Here is a 9,462-nt window from a genome sequence, read left to right as displayed (position 1 = left end):
TTTGAGTTTAATGGGATGTTAAGATGTATTAAGCTGCTTTTACTCCAATATCCTTTAATAAATCCAGAGGAAAGTGAAAATATTCTCTGTGTTGAATGCAGGACTCGTTCCCAGCAGCTCTGTTCAGTCCTGATGAGGTGTGAACACAAACTGACCTCTGCCCTCTGACCTCTGCTCCTCCCAACCTCAGACTGGGTTCAGTTGAAGTGAACTCTGGTTCGGTTTGAATGTGAGGCCGCTCCAAAAGCAGGAAGTGGACTACAGCGCAGGGCATTCTGGGTAAATGTAACCAAAGCTAACGTGCTAGCCTAGATGTTAAACAATTTAGTTTGTAATTTGCTCAGTTTATGTTCAACAATGTGAAACAAAGAACAGCAGAAACTTTAGTTCAGCTCTAATTTGATTAGTTTTATCTCTGTTCAGGTTGCAGCATCACCAGCTGGGCGGATGTGAAGGTGGAGGAGGAGAGTTTGACCTCCTTTACAGCCAAGCAGCTCGTTGTTCCTCAGAGTTCTTGTCTAATTATCGTCTAAAGCTTGTTGTCCTGCAGCAGCGTTGGTCATGAGAGGAAGAGCTGCGGACGAGACCGGACTTTAAAACATGTCTGTTTAGGAGAAAACACAGTAAGAAGCTGCAGGACACACACACCCACACACACACACACACACACACACACACACACACACCATAATGTCTGTACTTACCGGTGCAGCAGGTGTCTTTCTATAATTACAATAATCGTCGCCAGGCTGCCGTTTTATTGCAGGTAGAGAAAGAAAATAATCTGCAGAATCCAGGATTAAAAACCTGAAATGTGTCCTCTAGCAGGACGATGGACGGACTGATGTCCCCTCACATACTTTGTCCTGGACGTCGCCATGGCAACAAGGCCTTTAGGTTTCCTTTAAAACAGGAAGGACTGTGACCTGCTGCAATGTTACAGTACAGAGTATTTAGTTAAATACTTAGCTTGGAATATTTAATTAGCAAACTGTGTTTTTATTTTGTGATCTACATTTTTAACTCACATCAAACACTTACTTATGAACTAAATATTTTGTTAGTAAATTAAATTAATTTGTTAAATTATTGTTGGAAACTGTCAGAAAAATACATTTTCAATAAGAACTAAAATCTCAGTGATTAATTTATATTATTCTTGATTCTACCAATTATTAGCTCTTATTATTATTTCTTCCTTAAAACTGTTAAACTCAGTTTTGTTTTTAACAGTTATTCTTCCAGATGTTATTAAATTTACAGATTTTATCCTGCAGACAGATCTGGATCAAACATGAAGATTTATTAACTTTAAAACGTTTTAAAGAGGTTTAATATTGATGCATCTGCATAACAATCAGTGGAAACATTAAACAGAAGAATGGAGCCGTGACCTCTGACCTCTAGCATCATAACCTGTTCATTTGGCAGCGCTCTGACCTTTTATCACAGGAATATAGCAGCTGATAATTTCAGCACCTCTTTAGTTCCTCCGTCGGTACGAAGCCGTCCGATCTCTGCAGCACAACTCGTGTCTAACTGCTGCTTCTCCAGCGCTGACGTACGGGATGCTGGTTGAGGCGCTGGGGTCGTTTCTGGTTTGAACTTCATGGAGTTTCATCTGACTGCAGCTTCCTGCACTCTTCATATCTCACTAGAGGGGCGGGATTACAACAATTTTACAACAATTATGTAACTATTGTAACCTTCAGTTGTTATAAAATCTGACTTGCAAAGTGACGCTGGAGCTTCTCTCTGAAGAAGAGAAGGAGACTCGCTGCCGCTAGTCTGAAGGAGCTGAGTGGGCCGTCGCTCATGATGAGGGAATAACTGGACGTAAAGCTAAAAAAGTTGATTTTCTATAATAGTTGATTAGTTCCAAACATGAAAACATGTATAATTGCTCATTTTCATGTGTGAGTGTAAACACGGAGTTGGGGGCGTGGCCAGCAGCAGAGTATTTGGATTTAAAGAGACAGAGCCCTAAAACAGCTCATTCTGAAAATAGGCAGAACTGGACAAACGGAAATTAGATTATCTATGAATGAGTTTGTGCAGAATCTGTTTTTTAGCCGACAGGTCGGTGCTCACCTGACAGGTCACCTTTAAATCAGAAAACATCCTGTGAGGTCATTAAATGTGAAGCTACAAACTGAGCTCCTCTGCTTCCACTAACTCCTCACCAGTCAGACATGAGACTCGGATCAAACCGTTTAGATGTTTTAATGAATGTTCAGCAGAGAGGAAGTGAGGACTACGGTGGCCGACAGGTGCAAATGCGCAGCAAAAGAGAAAACATGCAAACAAAAAAAAAACACGCGCACAAATTAAATGCGGCAAGCAAAAAGCGAACAAAATACAGCAAACAAAAAAGAAAACACCCCCGAATGAAATGCAGCAAACAAAAAGTGTTGAAAACGGAAGTGCTCCAGACCACTAGGGGGAGTCAAAGAAAATCGAGACCGAGCCCAGAACGGTATGACTGACACAAAGTCTATCACGCTACCCATAAATTATTCTGTTATTCTATAATATTATAAAAGACGGCGTATCTTTTTATAATATAAGTACGTATAGTATTTATACGTACTAAATATAGTTATATAGTACGTATAACTATATTTCTGAAAAGAAATATAGTTATACGTACCTTTACTTTCTTTCAAATTTCTTTCTCTGAATCTTGCATCTGGTCCCATAGAAATGAATACTATTTTCTTTGACTCCCCCTAGTGGTCTGGAGCACTTCCGTTTTCAACACTTTTTGTTTGCTGCATTTCATTCGGGGGTGTCTTCTTTTTTGTTTGCGTCTCTCTTTTTGTTTGCTGCATTTTATTCGCTTTTTGCTTGCTGCATTTAATTTATGCGCGTGTTTTTTGTTTGTTTGCATGTTTTCTCTTTTGCTGCGCATTTGCACCTGTCGGCCACCGTAGAGGACAGAGCGGGAGGTGGAGGATGATGATGAAGGAACGCGGCCCGGGTTCGGAGCGGTTCTGTTCTCTGCTCCTTCAGGAGGTTTGAGTCAGGCAGCGGCACCAATCGATGGGCTGGACAGGGACCGCGAGGCTCCCTGCTGGGCCGCGTCATCCATCACCGAGGAGGAGCAGAGGACGGATCATCCAGACGGATGACTGCGGAGGGTTTCTGCCGTCCCAAACCTGATTCTAATAAAAGTGCTAATATAGCAGCAGGAAGTCCTGCATGTGTCTGTGGCCCTTCAGACAGAGAGATGGATGTCTCTCCTGAGAGTCTCCTGGGGCAGAGATGTTCATCCATATCTCACATATTGCTGCTCCAGCCTGAGCGTCACAGCCCTGATGCATCATGGGGGATTGGGAACGCTAAAGATGTTTCTCCTCAGCAGAGTATGAACGCTGCGACCAGAGGCTCAGCGTCTGGCCAGCGACAGGACGTCTGCAGCACAAAACCACACATCAGAAAACATCACATCCTGAACTCAGAGAGGCTTTAATGTCATAAAACCGGCCGTGAAGACGCTCGGCCCTCCCCACCGCTGAGCCGAAAACAGCATCAGGCTAAAAATAAAAATTTTCCCAGGAGGTTTTCAGCCATAAATCATTTTCCAGGTTTGAGCTTCTCCTTCAGTTTTGGGCTTAGAAACTTTTTATTCCGTGTTGTTGCAGAAACTGAGCCGGTTCTCCATTTAGTTGATTTAAAAGCTTTTAATTATATTTTAATTAATTCCATAATATTCAACAAAATGACAGCAAGAAAAATACAAATATTTATTATGAGGTCACATCTGATTTTCTTTAAACGTGTTGTTGTGTGATTTCTTATCTTTTATTAGATTTTGAGTCTTGTATGACCTGACTCCATGCTCCTCTCCTTCTCTGTCACCCATCGTGTCTGTGGAGCTCAGCACTGCCCCCTATCAGTGAAGCACGGTAAAAATAAAACTTTAGTCTTTTCAGAGTTTTTGTTTTCATTAAGAGAATTTAGTTTGAATTCCAGTTTGAGCAAATTTACAGTCAATGGAAACACAGCTACTGATATAAGAGCCTGAGTTCATCATATAACCTGCCTGATGATGATGATGATGAAACTTTCTCCTGTTCTGCTCTTGTCTCTGTGAGGTATGGAAGTCAGTTAGAGCATATAATCTGTGTTTCTGTGTGTGTTTTTGAGCCAGTATTTGAATTGTTTGCTGTTTCTGAATTTCGTTTCCAGCCGGTTATGAAGAAAAACTTGGTTAACGTTTCTGAACTTACTGGTTTTGCTGTCAGATCATTTCCCACCAGTTGCTTTGATTTCTTACTGGTTCGTGTCACTGGATGATCCGCTAATCATTTCAGCTCCAACAAATTCAGTTCAACCAGAGGAATAATTAGTCTGGAAGAAAGAAAATATTCAGTTTAATTTATGCTGTTTGTTAAAAGTACACTCTTTAACTGATGTAAATTACATTTCTAAGTAATTTAAATGTTATGAATTGGACTGAAGCAAATTTTAATGCCTTAATTATCAACTTATTATTTACTATTTATCAACTTGGTTGATTTTAGTACCTCTGCTGCTCTTTTTAAAATTGTCCATATCTTAATGCCTGCGGTTGTGTGTTGCCATGGAGACGCGTACGCCGTTATTAGAGGTGATGAAGTTGAATAAGAATGACTCCAGCTTTACTTAAGCAGCCAGAGAGATTATAAACTCTGCAGACATTTTCCTGTCCAATCTTCGGCTTCAGAGCCGAACCTTCAGCTGGAAGCCTGAAGACGAAGGACGGATTGTGACGACCAGTCCTGAGGTTTTGTGTCAGGAACGCGGTTTGCTAAGCCGCTTATGGCTTTATGCAGAGTTATTGTCATGTTGTCTTTGGTTCTGCTGGAGGAGCCGTTAGCAGACATTTCTGCAGCGCAGCGCCGAAAACCAAGACAGAAAAATGAGATAATTCCCAGATTCTGATGATTCTGCATCAAACTGGAAGAGAAGACGAAGCTGTTTTAAAAGAAACTTGGGAACAAAAACGTTTCTGATTCAGGTTCAGATGGAGCTTAAAGAAAACTGCTATCAATAACATTTATTATCTTAGTTTTACTCGTTGGTGACGTCAAGAGCTCAGATAGCTTTGGCGAAATAAAACAGATGAACCTGAATTAATAATATTCACCACTCATTAAACTGACTTTTATTCTGAAAATACTGATGATGTGTTGAATGTTCAACTCATCATCTGTGGATCTGTTGGTGTGGATTAGTCATTTTAATCTGTATTTTAGTGAAAACTAAAAAAATGAAACATTTCGGATCAGAACTTTTTTTAACTTTTACATTTTTTTTATTATTGTCTGGTTGCGTTTGGTTATTTTTCCTGCTCCTCCTGTTTCAACAGAATTTTTTACCTGATCTGATTTAAATGATCTTGGTTTTATTTAGGTTGTTTTTTAAAATATGTTTTAATATGACAGATTATTGAGTATTTTACGAACAGACCTGCTGCTGAAACCGGCATGATTTACAAATATCTGACCTCATGTTTCTGAACATCGGCTGCCATAAATGAAATATAAATCACAATAAACATGTGTCTATATTTTATATCAAATAACTGAGCTCTTTCTAAGTGTTATTAATAACTGATCATCAGAGCAAAAAGTTATTAGATTTGAATGAAATGTCATTAAAATGTGAAGCTATGATAAAGTTAAAAATAATGATCATTATTTTTCTATGAACATTAAAGTCAAAGTTGGAGAATCCATCCGACAGCAGCTGAGTAATCCGGATTAAATCTGGACCAGATTAGATCGTTCATGACCAGATATGAACTGGATCTGTTCATGTGGATTAGTACAATATAAACAAACTAAAACTAGATTCAGTAAAACATGTAGACAATAAATGATGTCATGACTGGCTGCTGAGGGAAATATCAGTATTTTATTAAAAACTGAACAGGAAGCAGAGGAGGAATCATCCCGGCTGGCTCCAAACAGCTGAAGGTTCGTTATGCTGGTACTTGGGAGCGGCGACCCAATCACCGAGAGAACCGGATCAGAACCTGACCCGGTCCGGGTCGTTCATCCAGAAACCGGCCCAGAGAGGACCAAGCACTTTATTTAAAGGTAATTACAAAAATCAATTCCACTTGAACAGATTTTATTGAGACTAGATGAACCCAATACATGGTTTATATTAATAACGTTTTGAGCCATTAAAGTTTTATTGAACATAATAAATAACACAAAACCTTTGGATGAAGCCAAATGAAGCTTTACAGGCAGTGATATAATTATAATATAATATATTATTATATTTGCCATTTTCTGAAGCTGAAATGATGTCAGCATCAGATCATCAACGGTTTCAGTGTTTACTGTTGAGCTGGACCAATCAGGATTCTGCTGGTTCTCATCTCAGATGGTTTTTTTATTTGTGAACAATAATGCAGAAAGATTCAAGAACAATGGTAGAACCTTCTTCCTGCTCTGAGTAGTAACTCACATTAGCAGCAGAGGATCTGCAACTAACATCTCTGCAGACCCCACACATCCTGGACACAAACAGTTTAGACTTTCCTTCAGGGCGGCGCCAGGGAGCTAAAACCAGAGACTCTAATTCCTTCACTGTAATTGATTCATATAGAGATGATGTAATAACTGACTCATTATCATACATTAGCAGTTAGCACAGTTAGCATGGCTCAGGTCCATGGCAGGTTTTCCTCCAGGGAGCTCAGAGTCCATCTCTGCTGCTGGCTTTGGTTGAGACGGTTTAACCAAATGCTTGAATGATGACGCTGTAAAGGTGAGGAGCATTGTGGGACGTTTGAGTTTTGGATAAACAACAGAACAACCCTCCATATTCAGCTTGACATTTCTCATATTTTGTGGTAAAAATCTGTAAAACACAAAGTTCATAAGTTCTGTCTGTCTGCAGGAGATTTTGTTCAAGTGTTTCATGAGTTTATTGACTGGAGGCAACATTAAAAAACCATCAGCGGGTTAAAGTACATGAACTGATATGCAGATTTCAGAAATCTGTTGTATTTCAAAGCATCTGAGGTTTTTTTGAAAACGCAGGAATTGATCCTCTAAAAGGAATTTAAAGCAGCAAAGTTGAAAAATCTGCCGTGTTTTTATGGTGACATTGTTCTTTTATCGATGTTGGAGCAGAAAATATTCAGAAGCCAACAGCACAAAAACAAAAACAGCCAAATGAAATCTTCCATCACAGAACGGCATAATCAAAGTAAACAAAGTATTAAAGTCCACATGGTTCAGAAAGCTGCTTTCTACTTCATTTTATAATTAGATTAGAATAATGCTGAGCAACAAAAACGGTTTTTATTCTTCTTATCTTAACTTCTTCCAACCGGCTGCAGTGGAAACTATTTTCATGCTGATGAATCTTTTCCATTTAGCATTTATGCAAAGCAGAATAATCATAAATCTCTGAGGCAACAAAGAATAAAGAGATGAAAATATTAGATGTAAATCAGCAAAACTATCTTTTGGTCTTTTGTATCAATAAACTGGATGAACCTCTGACTCTAAGTCTTAATCTCATGTTTTATTTTCTTAAAACAGAAAATCAAACACATTGGGTGATTTATTTTAAGAATACACTTTTTTATGGGCATTTATGATTTTTCTCCTGAACCTTTTTGTTTGTTTTTTCTGATATTTCAGATTTTTCTTTGGTGATCTTTCAGGCTGGAGGGGCAAGTTTCCATCACCCTAATCTTTAGATCCTCAGAGTCAGAAATAAACTCACAGTTAAAGTTTCTTCCAGCCAGAAAAAGCAAAATCAAATATTAATGAAAAAACTTGAAGTTAATTCAGTCACACTCCAGCTGATCAGAAGGTTTCTAACTGAAACCAGCAGCTGGGAACCGTCCATGTCGGGTCGGCCTGCCGCCGTTCTTCACGGTGACCCCGGTGACCCCGGACAGGATGGAGCGGCAGGGAAATGGAGGAATAAATATAGAGGAAAGGATCAGAAATGCAGATATGAAGTAAACATTTGATCAGATGAGAATAATTTGCTCCCAGATTCACTGCAGGTACATGAAGCAGAAATAAATCTTATTACTGCTGGCCTGAAATATGCAGATATCTCAGAATACTGAGTGAAATATTAACCTTCATGTTGGGGATGAAGGGGACAGAATCGCCTGCTGGTCTCCTTCCTCTCAGTTTTGGTGCAAAGTGAAGTGATTTCTAGTGAACATAATAAGTCAGATGAAGCTACAGATGCTCAACCTGCAGTTATTAAATAAACTAAACCTCCAGATAAAAGATCTGCAGATGAAACAGCATTGATCCTGAGGTCAAAGGTCAGTGATCCGTCGCTCCGTTTCCTGATGTTCACATGGATCTAATCTGAACATGAACTAACAGCAGCTTTACACACATTCATTCATTTAGATCTGAAATAAATAATAACAGTAACTAATGGAGGAAAACCACCTGGAACTAAATCATGTGTTCACGAAAATAAAACTTACTGAAGTTGGAGAAATTCTTCGTTTTCGTGTTTATTCATCTATTTATTAGCTTTGTGAACTGATGTCAAATAGTTTTTTCTCAACACAAGCAGACGCTCTGAACGCCACAATCAGCTGGTGGTTCAACCAGAACTGAACAGTTTTCAAAAATGTTTTTTTCTGCTCAGTATTTATTACAGTTAATGTATCACAATACAAAACTCTGAACTTTTCAAATTCTGCATCTAAAAATGATCCAAAGTATGAAAAAGCTAAAACTACAATTACAATTAATAAAAACTAATAAAAACTAAACAATATTTAACTAATAAAAACCAAACAACATTTAACTAATAAAAACTAGCAGATCCGTTCTAAAAAGAAACTGAATCAGACAAAAACTCTCTAAATGATTGTAACCCTGGTTAGCGGCGATGCTAACGCTAACATCCGCCTGCTGAGAGATGGAGAAGAGAAACTTCCTGGATCTGCTCCAACATTTTGACTCAGAGTAAAAATCTCTGTTCAGCTTCAGTCTCAGTTTAGAGCAACGTTACCTTTTCTGAATGAGAGGGAAAGTGATAATGAGCTGAACTGGATCAGGTGTTAATGGCAGCAAAACCATCATTTAGGACAGAATAACTGAGTCTGAGTGGGATTTCAGGTTCCTCCAGACTTTATGGTTTTCATCGATGAAAGAGTTAGAAAGAGTTCAGGTTTAATTAGCAAAACAGAAATAAAAGAACATCTAAAGCCAACCAGACACTAAACGTCCATTTTCTTGTTTTACTATTTTATTTTTAGTAAAATGTGAAATCATTAAATTCCTGTTTGTCCTTCTGCTGTTTGTCTGGAATATTTCTTGGATTATTGCTTGAGTTTCTGCAAACCTGATAAACCCAGAGATGGACAAGTTAAATCAAGTCAAAGATTACGTTCATATTTTATATGATATTCCAATCAGAACACACACACACACACACACACACACACACACACACACACACACACAC

At 38.6% G+C, this 9,462-nt stretch overlaps 1 protein-coding gene across 1 annotated transcript in view; it reads right to left on the bottom strand.

Annotated features, from left to right (window-relative positions):
* Positions 1–2,952: 2,952 nt before the first annotated feature.
* cdh13 (cadherin 13, H-cadherin (heart)) overlaps positions 2,953–9,462 on the bottom strand; it is a 299,673-nt gene continuing 293,163 nt past the window's right edge. The window contains exons 15-16 of the transcript XR_003597525.1: positions 4,233–4,353; positions 2,953–3,414 (exon numbers count right to left, since the gene is read on the bottom strand). The gene's annotated coding sequence lies outside the window, so the exon portion shown is untranslated. The remainder of the gene's footprint in view (positions 3,415–4,232; positions 4,354–9,462) is intronic.

Source organism: Xiphophorus couchianus, chromosome 2 (genome assembly GCF_001444195.1).
Source record: "Xiphophorus couchianus chromosome 2, X_couchianus-1.0, whole genome shotgun sequence".
Lineage (NCBI taxonomy): Eukaryota > Metazoa > Chordata > Actinopteri > Cyprinodontiformes > Poeciliidae > Xiphophorus > Xiphophorus couchianus.
The sequence above is the reverse complement of the archived record's forward strand: the minus strand, read 5'-3'. Positions and strand labels throughout refer to the sequence as shown.